At 43.5% G+C, this 16,484-nt stretch overlaps 1 long non-coding RNA gene across 1 annotated transcript; it reads right to left on the bottom strand.

Moving 5' to 3' along the window:
• Window positions 1–1,474: 1,474 nt before the first annotated feature.
• On the bottom strand, window positions 1,475–15,568 carry LOC140389297 (uncharacterized). The gene is made up of 2 exons (XR_011934326.1): window positions 15,412–15,568; window positions 1,475–2,433 (listed from the first exon to the last, which is right to left on the bottom strand). It is a non-coding gene; the product is annotated as an uncharacterized lncRNA (long non-coding RNA).
• Between the last annotated feature and the right edge of the window lie 916 nt (window positions 15,569–16,484).

Genomic DNA, 16,484 nt, shown 5'->3' with positions numbered 1-16,484 from the left:
GGGTGTTAAAGACCAAAAACCAGCCTCTCCATAAAAGGAAGGGGGCAGGATCTTAATCTGGTCCCAAAATAAAACACTGCGGATACTTCAAATCTGAAATAAACACAGGGAATACTCAGCAGGTCAGGCAGCATCTGTGGAGGGAGAGAGAGAGAGAGTAGGAAAATCTCGCATGATCTTTAATTTGGGAAACGTTAGAAATGTACAGGGTTTTAAGCAAGTGTATTGGGAAGGTGGGAAAAAGAACAAGAGGGAAGGTCGCGAGAGGCAAAGAGAGATTATCAGTGGTTAGCACTGCTGCCTCACAGCGCCAGGGACCCGAGTTCGATTCGAGCCTTGGGTGGCTGTTTGGAGTTTGCATGTTCTCCCCGAGTCTGGATGGGTTTCCTCTGGGTGCTCCAGGATTCATCCCACAATCAGGACGATGTGCAATCTATGTGGATTGGTCAGGCTAAATTGCCCCTTAGCGTCCAAAGATGTGCAAGTTAGGCGGGGGGAGTGGGACTAGATATGGCTCTATTTCGCAGGGTCGGTCCAGACTGGAATGGGCCGAATGGCCTCCTTCTGCATGATAGGGATTCTATGGGTTCAAAAGGACTGGCCTGGCGGTACAGATCCCAAGTGGGTAGTAATAGGGCAAGGAAAGGAACTGAAGATGCGAATCTTACTTTGTTGTCTTGGGTGATAACGCCACTCACGTTTCAATACCCCACCAGGGATATTGGGATCAGGGAGATAAAATGGCCTTTTCCATCTAATCATCGGCCTCGTACCTCCTCGGGATTTAACTTTGGCGCCTGATTTGACCTATTGTCGAGGAATGAGAAAAGGGGTCCTTACTTATGCGAAATCCTTATGTGTAAACTCCACGATCAGATGTCAAGAAACCTGTTCTCGGTATCGAGTTTCGCCTCTTACAAGCATCGGCCAGAAAAGGCAGTTTTAAACAGTCACAGATTCTGCAGGGAATTTGTGGAGTCCTACCACAAAACTTGTTGTATTTTGCCTGGTAACGCAGGTGGTTGCTCATGGACCCAGGTGGTGGGGGACAAGGGGAGCCACCAGACAAAGAGAAAATGCGAGTCAGACATATTAGCGTTTGCAGTGAAGGTTGAAACTCGTAGGGTTTTTTTTGTTGAAAAAAATAAGTTTGTATTGTGTGAAAGTTACAAAAACAGGCTAATCTCTCTAAGAGCCCCAGGTGTTTAATGTGCTATTCATGTGGTTTAGCCGACAATACAATATAAACTATGCGGGCAAATCAACCAGATACTTTACTGTATTATTCCCGAAGACTTGATCTCATCATTGTGGTAAAAGGTCCAGAAGTATTTCAGGCTCCCGGTGGACTATAACTTGTCGATCAGAGAAAAAAACAATCGCCATAAAGAATATAAGTGCCATTGTGTTGCAGCTCAGAGGGAGCGCGCAGTTATCACACCGAAGGCGGTATTATGCTCAACACAACAGCTGATTACACATGGTTTGGTTTTTAATCAGGAAACTCGCGGTATCATTACACACACACACTGGTGTCAGGGCATGCAAACTCCAGTAAAACGTTTTGATTCAAACGGGTTTTTCTTTCTGGTTGTGACCTTTACATCCCTTTGATGTATATGTGGTCTGTGATGCTTCCTTCTGCAAATATGAACTTTCCCCAAGAACACTGACCTAACGAACTATCTGCACAGCTATACAATATTACAATAAAATCATCAGTTCTGAACCCACTCACGTCTTGTTAAATGCTTCTTAGGCAACTTTAGACCAAGAAGATTTAAAAAAATTATCTCATATGTTTAAAGTTAGCAAAACATATATGAACCTGACAGGAAAAGAGACAAGATCACAGAATATTTAAATTGGCGGGTAAAACGAGAACTCTTGACTTTTCGATAGTTTGGTCAGTGTTGCAATCATATGGTTAAATTGGACATCATAAGTTGGTTGGAGGTTGTCACTAATGTCAATTAACTTTTCCCACACTCCTTACACACATGAAGTGCAGCCTTGCTTCCCTCTTGGCGCTAAGTGCTACCATATGGTGCAATCTATTTCTGCTTTTATTGTATTCGGACAGCAGCTTATGATTTAGCTGAGTTCGTACCAAGCCTTGGGCTTCACTGCGGCCAAGGTGGTTTGCAGGCAATGCTTCTGGCAGGAAATGAATAGCTCCCAGATGACATCAGAAACCTGAAAGGTCGTGAGAAAGAAGCGAACCCTTTGCAGTCGGCATGTTGCCAGTCACTCGGAGAATGTTGGATCGCGCGTTTCTGACACACGAGTTAGTCCTCCCGAAGGAGAGATTGCTTCTTGGTCCTAATGCCTCTCAGAGTTGCATGGGGAATATCTCAGACCTCAAACTGTATTTATATAAGGCAAAAAAGCTTTTCTTTTAAAGGCACGGTGTTTACTGTGATGAGTTTCCATCTGAAAAAGATAAATATTGGATCACGGTTTTCAAAGGATTATAGCTATCTTATATATATTTTAATTTCCACGTATTAAACTTTTAATGGGATCAAATAGATACGTTCAGAGTTCACAGACTTTAGGATTTGCCGCGGTTCCCCTTTCAGTCCCTCAAGCTGCCTGTATTATAAACCTCATGAAGGAAGCCAGCTCACTCCCACACACACACACACACCCGGCCACACAGGTTATAGGTTGCTAATGGTAACCTGGCGTATCACTGATGTTGCATTGTTTCATGCCAGAGACAACTATGAACACACATACTTGTTGAGTCCTTTCATGGTTGTGTGTTTTTTTTCAAAGTCAGTACTGTACTGCTTATAAATCCGTTAAGAAAAATAATAGGCATTACGGCTGGAGGAGGTGAAACAGGATAGTGTATTATATCAGTTACAACCTCAGTGCTTTTACACTGTTAACAGAATGAAATTGCTCTGTCAATACTCGTGAATGTGAGCAGTGAAAAGAGCAGACAAAATTGCCATTGGCCAAAAGGATAAATAATTCACTTCAAAAAATGTAACAAGTCAAAAACTATTTTCACAAAGAAACGTCACTGTGTGAATGAAATCTCCGAAGAATAACAACGGTAGTATTCTAAAATGTTGCATTTATTCCACTTAAGGATCGATTAAAATTCAAAACATGTTATTCCTGCATCATGTGTGACTGGTTTACTGTTGTATTCAATGAAATGTAATTGTAACTCAGGGAAACTTTTTAATATAGCCAGGGCATATTGTGCTACTGAACTGTCAAAACCAATTTGCAAATATCATCTTTGCAGAATGTTTGGAGTAAATCTGAATTTTATTAACAATGCATAAAACAAACGATCCTACCCAAAGAATGTAACAACTGTCAAAACAATCTCCATAGAGAAAAAATAGTCAATACCTGCTTCATGAAGGAAACAAACACAATCTAAGAGAAACAGTGAAAATTGTAATGCCATTTATATAATTTACTGTCGTTTTAAATTGATTGCTAACAAGGTGTTTAATGTAAGTGGCATGGTTTATCTGAAAATACAAGTTTAAGTTATAAGGTGATAGTGGATGCCTCTCATTTCTTACCATCATATCTTTTGCATCTAATTTTCTACCTAATGTTTCTGAAGGGATCTCTCAAGTCTGGGTCCGAAAGTATCGGCATTATTGCTGGTATTTCATGACTATCCTTTACATGCGAACCTATACCATTTCAGTTGATAAGATATTCAACCACTGCATTTGAGTTCATAGAATCATAGAATACTGACAGTGCAGAAAGAGGCCATTCAGCCCATCAGATCTGCACAACTCGCCAAAGGAGCACCCCATCCAGGCCCATGCCTCCTCCTTAACCTTTTTGGACACTTAGGGACAATTGATCATTACCAATTCACCTAACTTGCACATCCTTGGACTGTGGGAGGAAACAGAAGCAAGCGGAGGAAACCCACGCAGTCACAGGGAAAATGTGCAAATTCCACAAAGACAATTACCCAAGGCCGGAATTGAACCCGGGTCCATGGCGCTGTGGGGCAGCAGTGTTAACCATTGTGCCGCCGTGGAGAGCTGAATCCAATCCTGTCCTCATTGGACATCAACACTTGAATAATCTCCAGCAAAGGTTCTATATAATGGTCGAAACAAACACTTGATTAATTTATCTCCTTTGATTCCCAGGGACTCGGATGGTCAAACTGTGATCAATTGATACAGCATAGACCTGAGATCCAACCTGGAATCTTCAGCTCTCTACATCTGTGTGCCATGTATTTATATAGCCAGCCGTCATGCATGCTACCATCCCTTTCTCTTCATGAAATTGTAATACCAGCAAAAATATGACAGGAGGACCAGCAAAGCCATAAACACATTTACAAATTTACTACATATATCAAACAGAAGATATCTTCCCCATTACTCCTTCCATTTACTGTTAATGAAATTCAGATTGTAACAGCCAACAATCATTTACGGTTAGATAAGACACTTGTCGATGATGCAGCAGTGCTAACCACTGTGCCACCATGTCGCTCTCACTCATGGCCTCATTCCTAATAACCAAAATCCATTCAATTAATTCCCTCCAATGGTTTTTCTTCACATGTTTACAGTTATCTTGTGTTGTACCCCATGGGTCCAAACCTGATAACCCCCCCTCCCCCACTCGTTGTCACTTGCATATTGCCTTCAGTAACACTATCTGTAAGCACAGAATCATCAATTCTACTTCTCTGCAGCCAGAAATGACTCTCCGACCATTTTTGAATTATTTTGAAGGAGACAAGAATTGGAGAATAAATCTGATTTAAATATTATGGCCTTCTTTATGAGTGCACATATGAATCACTTGATGCAAAAGAAATAAAGTATTTCTTTATTTTAATTGAGAAGAGTGGATATATTAAGTAGGCAGGACACATAATGCAAATTGATGTGAGGGGAACAACATACAAATCCACATTATACTGCATACAAACAATAATGGGGAGAACAATAATGGGAACAGGCCATTCTGGACTTAGTGTTATGTAATGAGCCAGACTTGATTAAAGATCTTAAAGTAAGGGAGCACTTAGGAGGCAGTGATCATAATATGATCGAATTCAATCTCCAATTTGAAAGAAAGAAGGTAGAATCAGATGTAAAGGTGTTACAGTTAAATAAAGGTAACTATAGGGGCATGAGGGAGGAACTGACGAAAATCGACTGGGAGCAGAGCCTAGTGGGAAAGACAGTAGAACAGCAATGGCAGGAGTTTCTGGGAGTAATTGAAGACACAGTACAGAGGTTCATCCCAAAGAAAAGAAAGGTTATCAAAGGGGGGATTAGGCAGCCATGGCTGACAAAGGAAGTTAGGGAATGCATCAAAGCAAAAGAGAAAGCCTATAATGTGGCAAAGAGTAGTGGGAAGTCAGAAGATTGGGAAGACTACAAAAACAAACAGAGGATAACAAAGAGAGAAATAAGGAAAGAGAGGATCAAATTTGAAGGTAGGCTAGCCAGTAACATTAGGAATGATAGTAAAAGTTTCTTTAAATACATTAAAAACAAACGGGAGGCAAAAGTTGACATTGGGCTGCTCCAAAATGACGCTGGTAATTTTGTGATGGGAGACAAGGAAATAGCTGAGGAACTGAATAAGTACTTTGCGTCAGTCTTCACAGTAGAAGACATGAGTAATATCCCAACAATTCCGGAGAGTCAGGGGGCAGAGTTGAATATGGTAGCCATCACAAAGGAGAAAGTGCTAGAGAAACTAAGAGGTCTAAAAATTGATTAATCCCCGGGCCCAGATGGGCTACATCCTAGAATTCTAAAGGAGATAGCTGAAGAAATAGTGGAGGCGTTAGTTATGATCTTTCAAAAGTCACTGGAGTCAGGGAAAGTCCCAGAGGATTGGAAAATCGCTGATGTAACGCCCCTGTTCAAGAAGGGAACAAGGAAAAAGATGGAAAATTATAGGCCAATTAGCCTAACCTCGGTTGTTGGCAAGATTCTAGAATCCATTGTTAAGGATGAGATTTCTAAATTCTTGGAAGTGCAGGGTCGGAATAGGACAAGTCAGCATGGATTTAGTAAGGGGAGGTCATGCCTGACAAACCTGTTAGAGTTCTTTGAAGAGATAACAAATAGGTTAGACCAAGGAGAGCCAATGGATGTTATCCATCTTGACTTCCAAAAGGCCTTTGATAAGGTGCCTCATGGGAGACTGCTGAGTAAAATAAGGGCCCATGGTATTCGAGGCAATGTACTAACGTGGATTGACGATTGGCTGTCAGGCAGAAGGTAGAGAGTTGGGATAAAAGGTTCTTTTTCAGAATGGCAACCGGTGACGAGTGGTGTCCCGCAGGGTTCAGTGTTGGGGCCACAGCTGTTCTCTTTATATATTAACGATCTAGATGACGGGACTGGGGGCATTCTGGCTAAGTTTGCCGATGATACAAAGATAGGTGGAGGGGCAGGTAGTATGGAGGATGTGGGGAGGCTGCAGAAAGATTTAGACAGTTTAGGAGAGTGGTCCAAGAAATGGCTGATGAAATTCAACGTGGGCAAGTGCGAGGTCTTGCACTTTGGAAAAAAGAATAGAGGCATGGACTATTTTCTAAACGGTGACAAAATTCATAATGCTGAAGTGCAAAGGGACTTGGGAGTCCTAGTCCAGGATTCTCTAAAGGTAAACTTGCAGGTTGAGTCCGTAATTAAGAAAGCAAATGCAATGTTGTCATTCATCTCAAGAGGCTTGGAATATAAAAGCAGGGATGTACTTCTGAAGCTTTATAAAGCATTAGTTAGGCCCCATTTAGAATACTGTGAGCAATTTTGGGCCCCACACCTAAGGAAGGACATACTGGCACTGGAGCGGGTCCAGCGGAGATTCACACAGATGATCCCAGGAATGTTAGGCCTAACATACGATGAATGTCTGAGGATCCTGGGATTATATTCATTGGAGTTTAGGAGGTTGAGGGGAGATCTAATAGAAACTTACAAGATAATGAACGGCTTAGATAGGGTGGATGTAGGGAAGTTGTTTCCATTAGCAGGGGAGACTAGGACCCGGGGGCACAGCCTTAGAATAAAAGGGAGTCACTTTAGAACAGAGATGAGGAGAAATTTCTTCAGCCAGAGAGTGGTGGGTCTGTGGAATTCATTGCCACAGAGGGCGGTGGAGGCCGGGACGTTGAGTGTCTTTAAGACAGAAGTTGATACATTCTTGATTTCTCAAGGAATTAAGGGCTATGGAGAGAGAGCGGGTAAATGGAGTTGAAATCAGCCATGATTGAATGGTGGAGTGGACTCGATGGGCCGAATGGCCTTACTTCCACTCCTATGTCTTATGGTCTTAATACATCTGAACAATTCTAATGTTGAATATCCTCATCCCAAAATGTCTGAAATTGGACATTGAAATACAATATGTACAGTTAATTTATCAATAATTAATTCATATATTTGGGAATCAAAACAGTTTAAGTATGGCAAAAGGAAAATACCTAACAATGCGATCAATCTGAAATAAAAACAGAAATGACTGGAAATGCACAGCAGGTATCATGGGGAGGAAGAAACAAAGTTAAAGGGTGAATCTCCCCGGACCCCAGAGGCAGGCTTGAAGGCTGGACCAGGGGAAACGTTGGCCAGTAAGCTAATGAGTTTCTGCCTCCAACCAATCCCACTAGAGGCAAGGTGAAACCTGCAAGTACTACCTGCCTGACAAAGTGAGAAGCCAATCTAAATAATTTAGTGCCCAACTGTTGGCAAAATTATGGAAACTGCCGAGATTGAAGATGGGCGGCTCAACAAAGCTAAAGGGCAGCAGGTACTCAGGTGATTTGCCACTTGTGGGGTCGATGGAGAGGCAGCAAGGCCTCTTTCACTTCCCGATGCTCACTGGTACTGGGTATTGTAGCAATGAGGAGGCCACGGCTGTGGACACAGGCCATCATGTTTCCCCTCCACAGGGGTGGCCTGGCAGACTGTGGGCATGTTTTAATCTAAAATAGTAATTACCACTTTGGCGGGCACCTCAGGAACATGCCTAGCATCCATAATTGGAAAATGGACATGGAGGCAGTTAGGCTGCCTCCCAGAAGATTTATGATGTTCATCAGATGTAACAGTGAGAAACTGCCAGTGAACCTCTGACTTTGATGGGATTGATAAGAATGGAACCAGTCCCACCCAGCGGGACTACAGTGCGTTGGATGAGGATGGTGTTGCCAACTATGTCAAAAGTGCAGATGGGTGAAGGACAAGAAGGAATATTTTACCATTGTCATAGTCACACAGAATGTGTCTTCGTGGATCTCACCCCCACAACCCAAAAGATATGCAGGGTAGTTAATGGCCACACTAAATTGCCGCTCTATTGGAAAAGAAATTGGGTGCTCTAAATTTTAAAAAATAGTCACATGGAGCGTCATTTGTGACTGTGATAAAAGATGTTTTGGTACGAGGGCCCACGGTTAGGGTAGAACCTAGATGGAGGATTTAAAACATGGAGTTCCAGAAAAAATGGGCACAGATTGGGAATTGACAAGATGCTCAAGAGCTTTAGTGGAAAAAGAGTGATTGGAGATGGGGTGATAGTCCTCATGGAAAGGATCAACACGTGTTTCTTTTGAGGAGAGGGGCACAGTACACAAGAAGAGAAAATTGCTAAAATATCAATTGGCATAGGAATTAGGAAGGGGAATTGAATGGTCAACAGCTGAATGGGAATAGGAAGAACAGAAATTTCCCTCACAGACAAGATCAGCTCAGGGAGGTGCCGAAGGGAGATAGGGGAAAAACCAAAGATAGATGTAAGCCTGCTGGGCTAATGGAAAGGAGCTAATATGTTTCAGAGCTAATAGGTAAAATTCTGTCAAAATGCCCTAGGGCGCAGACATGATGTGTTAAATGACCCCTTTCTGAACTTTAGCGTTTCTATGGTTCTAACTAAAGATTACCTGCTTAATTTACTTGGAACACAAGTCTGATTTTGCACCGGAGGTTAGTAGATGCGTGCAGGTAATCAGACTTTAGACCCAGGGATAAATACATCTCAGTGTGCAGTTGGATTGGATTTGTTTATTGTCACATGTACCAAAGTACAGTGAAAAGTATTTTTCTGCGTGCAGCTCAAACAAATCATTTAGTAAATGAAAAGAAAATACGTAATAGGGCAACACAAGGCACGCATTGTAAATCCATAGACACCAGCATCGGGTGAAGCATGCAGGAGTGTATTATTAATCAGATCAGTCCATAAGACAGTCATTGAGGAGTCTGGTAGCAGCAGGGAAGAAGCTGTTTTTGAATTTGTTAGTGCGTGTTCTCAGACTTTTGCATCTCCCGCCCGATGGAAGAAGTTGGAAGAGTGAGTAAGCCGATTGGGAGGGGTCTTTGATTATGCTGTCCACTTTTCCAAGGCAGTGGGAGTTATAGATAGAGTCAATGGATGGGAAGTGGGTTTGTGTGATGGACTGGGCGGTGTTCACTACTCTCTGAAGTTTCTTGTGGTTTTGGGCAGAGCAGTTGCCATACCAGGCTGCGATGCAACCAGACAGGATGCTTTCTATGGTGCACGTGTATAAGTTGGTAAGAGTCAATGTGGACATGCCAAATTTCCTTAGTTTCCTGTTGTGGTGCAGTGGACCCTACACAGTGGGCACTTTACTTTCCTCTGATACTGATGTATCAGAGGGGTTGGTTTAGCACAGTGGGCTAAATAACTGGCTTGTAATGCAGAACAAGGCAGCAGCATGGGTTCAATTCCCGTACCAGCCTCCCCGAACAGGCGCAGGAATGTGGCGACTAGAGGCTTTTCACAGTAACTTCATTGAAGCCTGCTTGAGAGAATAAGCGATTATTATTATCATTATGTGTAGAGTAATGGCAGATATAGTCCCAAGATCAATTAGGAATGGACATCAAATTCTGGTCTTGCTAGCGATATCTACATCACATAAATGAATAAAAAAAGCCTACATGCACAATGATAATTTGGGTTTAGAAGCGAGTGGAGCACTGCTTCCATCAGTGGGTCCAAACATACATCTCACTCATTAACACTGGTGCAATCGTTGCAACTGAACAAGAGCTCTAATGTGTTAATTGCTGGCACTGATAGAAGCAAATTAAGGGTGTTGTCCTGCCTTACCTAACTGATAGGACTTCTCAGCACAGATACATGGGAACACCACCATCGGGAAGTTCCCCTCCAAGTCACTCACCATCCTGACTTGAAAATATATCGCCATTCCTTCACTGTCACTGGGTCAAAGTCCTGGAACTCCCTCCCTGTGGGTGTACCTACACCACATGGACTGCAGCAGTTTAAACAGGCAGCTCACTACCATCTTCTCAAGATAAATTAGGAATGGAAAATTAATGTAGACCTAGCCAATGAAGCCCACATCCCACAAATTAATATTTTAAAATGTTGATACCTTTGGAAAGAAGGTCTTGGTCAGCACTTGAAGTTTACACTTGGCACAGCATGCCAATGTGAAGATGCATTTTAAAAGTGTCCCAGTTATCTATGGGACTTTCTAGGAACTAAACAAATTTTCCAAAGTTTGAGCTGAAGTTCCTCCTGCTCACATCATTAAAATTAATTGGTTAGTAGGGCAGCATGTGGCACAGTGGATAGCACTAGGACTGCTGTGCGAGGACCCGGGTTCGAATCCCGGCCCGGAGTCACTGTCTGTGTGGAGTTTGCACATTCTCCCCATGTCTGCGTGAGATTCACCCCCACAACCCAAAGATGTGCAGGCTAGGTGGATTGGCCATGCTAAATTGCCCCTTAATTGGAAAAAAACAAAAAAATAATTGGGTACTCTAAAAAAAATGTTTTTTAAATTAATTGGTTAGAGAGTAGAATTATACATGATCCAAGAACAGATTCCCAGACTTCCTTTGTCAACGATGTTAAAGTTACCTGCAGCAATGTGCAGTCAGAAGTTAAACATTGGTTAGTCAACTGTACATCTTTATCCAAAGTACCAATCTAAGGTGGGTAGATGCAATATAAGTGAAGGAATACACTATACATTTTTCAATGGTATGTCCTGTGTAACTAGTCAATTTGGACAGAATTAAACTGTAAGAAAAGGACACTTTAGTAAAATTATAACTGTGTTTCAGATTGCTTCTCAATTTTGACATCATTGTGTGATCATCAGTTACTTCATTTGAAAGATCGTAAATAAATTCAATATTGTAGCACAAGCTTAGCAAATTGAGCTACAATAACATGGTATCTTATGTAATATACTAGTCATCCGAAAGAGAAAGTACGCAGGGAATTTTACATAGAAATGCAATACGCAATCAAGCCATTCTGCCCAACCAGTCCATGCTGGGATGCTGTTCGAAATAAGCCAAGTTTATTTTCCTTCCATGGATTGGATTGGATTTGTTTATTGTCACGTGTACCGAGGTACAGTAAAAAGTATTTTTCTGCGAGCAGTTCAACAGATCATTAAGTACATGAGAAGAAAAAGGAATAAGAGAAAATACATAATAGGGCAACACAACATATACAATGTAACTACATAAGCACTGGCATCGGATGAAGCATACAGGGTGTAGTGTTAATGAAATCAGTCCATAAGAGGGTCATTTAGGAGTCTGGTGACCGTGGAGAAGAAGCTGTTTTTGAGTCTGTTCGTGCGTGTTTTCAGACTTCTGTATCTCCTGCCCGATGGAAGAAGGTGGAAGAGTGAGTAAGCCGGGTGGGAGGGATCTTTGATTATACTGCCCGCTTACCCCAGGCAGCGGGAGGTGTAGATGGAGTCAATGGATGGGAGGCAGGTTCGTGTGATGGACTGGGCGGTGTTCACGACTCTCTGAAGTTTCTTGCGGTCCTGGGCCGAGCAGTTGCCATACCAGGCTGTGATGCAGCCTGATAGGATGCTTTCTATGGTGCATCTGTAAAAGTTGGTAAGAGTCAATGTGGACATGCCGAATTTCCTTAGTTTCCTGAGGAAGTATAGGCGCTGTTGTGCTTTCTTGGTGGTAGCGTCGACGTGGGTCGACCAGGCCAGATTTTTGGAGATGTACACCCCTAGGTATTTGAAACTGCTCACCATCTCCACCTCGGCCCCGTTTATGCTGACAGGGGTGTGTACAGTACTTTGCTTCCTGAAGTCAATTACCAGCTCTTTAGTTTTGCTGGCATTGAGGGAGAGATTGTTGTTGCTACACCACTCCATTAGGTTCTCTATCTCCCTCCTGTATTCAGACTCATCGTTATTCGAGATCCGGCCCACTATGGTCGTATCGTCAGCTAACTTGTAGATGGAGTTGGAACCAAGTTTTGCCATGCAGCTGTGTGTGTACAGGGAGTAGAGTAGGGGGCTAAGTACGCAGCCTTGCGGGGCGCCGGTGTTGAGGACTATTGTGAAGGAGGTGTTGTTGTTCATTCTTACTGATTGTGGTCTGTTGGTCAGAAAATCGAGAATCCAGTTGCAGAGTGGGGAGCCAAGTCCTAGGTTTTGGAGCTTTGATATGAGCTTGGCTGTGATTATGGTGTTGAAGGCGGAGCTGTAGTCAATAAATAGGAGTCTAATGTAGGAGTCCTTGTTTTCGAGATGCTCTAGGGATGAGTGCAGGGCCAGGGAAATGGTGTCTGATGTGGACCGGTTGCAGCGGTAGGCGAATTGCAGTGGATCAAGGCGTTCTGGGAGTATGGAGGTGATGCGCTTCATGATCAACCTCTCGAAGCACTTCATTATGACTGAAGTCAGGGCCACTGGTCGGTAGTCATTGAGGCACGTTGCCTGGTTCTTCTTTGGTACCGGTATGAAGCAGGTGGGGACCTCGGAGTGGAGTAGGGACAGGTTAAAGATGTCCGTGAATACCTCTGCCAGCTGGTCCGCGCAGGCTCTGAGTGCACGACCAGGGATCCCGTCTGGGCCCGTCGCCTCCCGAGGGTTCACTTTCAGGAAGGCCAATCTGACTTCGGAAGTTGTGTTGGTGGGTATGGGTGAATTATGGGCTGCTGGGACACTCGCCAACGGATTGTTGGTTGCCTGCTCGAACCGGGCATAGAATGCATTGAGTTCATCAGGGAGTGGTGCGCTGCTGCCAGAGATACTGTTCGGCTTCGCTTTGTAGCCCGTTAGGTTGTTTAGTCCTTGCCACAACCGCCGAGAGTCTGTCTGTGACTCTAGCTTGGTTTGATATTCTCTCTTGGCATTCCTGATGGCTTTGTGGAGGTCGTACCTGGATTTCTTGTATAGGTCAGGGTCGTCTGCCTTGAACGCCTCAGATCTGTCCTTCAGTAGGGAGTCAATCTCGCGATTGAGCCATGGTTTCCGGTTGGGGAACGCACATACTGCTTTCTTTGGCACGCAGTCGTCCACACATTTGCTGATGAAGTCTGTGACGGTGGTGGCATACTCATTTAAGTTGGTCACTGAGTTCTTAAATATGGACCAGTCCACTGTCTCTAAGCAGTCACGTAAGAGCTCTTCTGTCTCCTCGGACCAGCACTGCACAACCTTCTTAGCTGGATTCTCCCGCTTGAGTTTCTGCTTGTATGCCGGGAGAAGGAGCACCGTCTTATGGTCTGATTTCCCAAAGTGCGGTCGGGGGATGGAACGGTAGGCGCCCTTGATTTTTGAGTAGCAGTGGTCAAGAGTGTTGTCGCCCCTGGTGGGACAGGAGATGTGCTGGTGGAATTTTGGCAGCACACTCTTGAGGTTGGCCTTGTTGAGGTCTCCGGCCACGATGAACAAGGCCTCCGGGTGTTCTGTTTCGTAGTTGTTTATTACTGTGTATAGTTCGTCCAGCGCCTTCCTCACTACTGCCTGGGGTGGGATGTAGACCACTGTGATAATGGCTGAAGTGAACTCACGTGGAAGATAATATGCTGTGTGCCAGGAGCGCAGTCTAATTGATGCCACATTACAGGCACACCACTCCTGGCATCACTCACCCTCCACTGCACTTTCTCTGATATGATTTAAAGCCGCTTCATGTTAATCCACCATTTAGTGCCCCCGGGGCAATGGTCATTTGAGGTGACCATGACAGGTGACCATCATTTATATTTGTAAATTGCGATTTTGTTCTACTGGGAAATGTAAAGCACACTCCCAGCGCCCCATAGTAAGTAAACTGTGCAACACTTGGGCTGGACAAAACTGATGCATGTGGCGATTCCATCAGGCGTTAGGACCCAGGGTGAGCCCGAGTGGCTCCAGGCGGTAGGTTGAACACACGAAGCCAACGCGCCCTCCATGCGGCCGGATGCCGCCTGGTGACAAAGTCCAGACAGGGAGCCGAGCTCAGACAATCACACAGGCCCCTCCTTCACAGTGCAGCACCCAGTGAATTCACCTAACCGTAGTCGGACTGCCGCGCAGAAATTGAAGGCCGAATTATTTCACTGGGCTCCTTCCGACAAACAATAATTTAAGGATCGCGAGATGGACTGGAACAGGTCTTAAAGCTGAAACGCCACACCAATTCCCCCCGGGCCTCACCTACCCATGGATTGCAAAGCATTTGATAGACGAGGCATTTCTGGCAGGGCTTTGATACACCGCGGAAGCGCAGAGCAAAGTGAGCAGAAATACCAGACTGGCACATGCCGCGTGAACCGTGCCAGGAGCGCAGTCTAATTGATGCCACATTACAGGCACACCACTCCTGGCATCACTCACCCTCCACTGCACTTTCTCTGATATGATTTAAAGCCGCTTCATGTTAATCCACCATTTAGTGCCCCCGGGGCAATGGTCATTTGAGGCAGGTCCGCACTTTGCCGCGAACACTCACACACACAGTTAATCCGGAAATTCTTATTTGAGCTCTCCAAATCCTTAAAAGTAGTAGCCTGAATTGTGTTTGCTCGATTTTTTTTGGTGGCCTGCGCTTATACTGTACTTTTAAATAAATGATTACATGTGTCCTTGTAGATTCAACCAGCCCATTCTCTCCACTGCACATTATTAATTGCGGATTCTGTCTAACCCAGCCTGGAAACAGAAAAGAGAAGCATTATTATATATTTTACGTTCATCCGTAAATAAACCTTTATATAGAGAAAAGGCAAATGCGCTTTATTTAGACTTTGCTTAAATTTTGGTATTAATGGGACAATTTAGAAGTTTTAAAATCACTATTCTGAATTGTTCCGTAAATTAGTCCTTATAAAACTAATAGAACGCCAGATGGGAGTTTATCAAATATATACACAGATATAGATGATAATTGTTAAATGGTTCAATATAAGTATAATTTGGTGATAAACTGCAACCCTCCCCACCCAATCTAATCTTTTGGTTTGACCCAAGGCAAATGAGGCAGGTTGTGATAAATAATGACAGTTCTATGTCTATTTTTATGCTAATTCCTATTTCCTTGGGAGACACCTCCTTCGACATATCTTGGTGTTCGCGCGCTGTAACTTCAAATCAATTCAAGTCCGAACAATTAACTTTACCATAACGGTATTCAACCATTTCCAAGCGGCAGAGTGCAGCAGGTGTGCGAGCTGTAAAACGACACCATCTCTCCCCCCTCCTCCCAGACAGTACGCCGCAACTGGTGAAATCTATGAGCTGCTTGTGGTATATTTTTTGTCCTATTCCCACGGTTGGAGTTGTTAGAGATCTAATTATAGAAGCGGGAGAGTCCCCCGCCAGCTGGGCAAGTAATAAAGTCTCAGCCTTTCGGAAAAGAGATAAAGCTGGAATACAGGCTAGCATATCCAAGGTAACTAACCCAGTGAGCTAGCTGGCTGTCAACAACTACGGTCAACAATGGTTCATCAGCAACAACAAACGGCACTGGTTTTCACAATGAAACTTAAAGACAGGTTACAGAAAGTTCATTTCGGAACAGTTTAATTGCACACATATGTATTAATGTAATAGGCACCGGGACGCAATAGTTCGTTGAACAGATAGGACATAAATTAACGTTTATTTCTTTTATAAAGTGATTTTCTGACCCATCTATTTCTGTTCCACGGCAATTTAAACACTGCCGGCAGAGTATGTTTTTTACGCTATGACATTGTAATGGGAAATCTGTGCTAAAATGTAAATTTTTATAAGGTATGAAATGTTTGAGTGTAAAAATGTTCTTTGACTAATTTCACCACTTATTTCAAACTGTTTATGCATTGTGGTATTTAGCTACTAATATCGGCGCGTGTCACTAGGTGGCGGTATATTCCATGTATCCAGCTGTTCAAGTTTTTTTTCTGCCCCTTTTTCTTGGATTACCGACATCCTAAACTTTTTTTAAAAACAAAAACATCCATCCCATTTTCTCCATTTGTCTTTTTCTTTTTAGGTTCAAACCCAATTTCCCCGGGGTCACTCTCCTATCCGCTACCCGCTTTCGACAATTATTTTCTCTTCGGCCTGCTGCAGCTAAACTTGAATGTGCATTACCCCTGTGCGAGATAGGCGGGAGATTGAGCGCTTTTACACAAAGGGACGTTTCAAGTTACCGAGCTGTTTGTCGATATAATGTAACTTCTCGTTCCCATTGTGCAAACGTCTTGTT

This window comes from Scyliorhinus torazame, chromosome 14 (genome assembly GCF_047496885.1).
Source record: "Scyliorhinus torazame isolate Kashiwa2021f chromosome 14, sScyTor2.1, whole genome shotgun sequence".
Taxonomy (NCBI): Eukaryota; Metazoa; Chordata; class Chondrichthyes; order Carcharhiniformes; family Scyliorhinidae; genus Scyliorhinus; species Scyliorhinus torazame.
The sequence above is the reverse complement of the archived record's forward strand: the minus strand, read 5'-3'. Positions and strand labels throughout refer to the sequence as shown.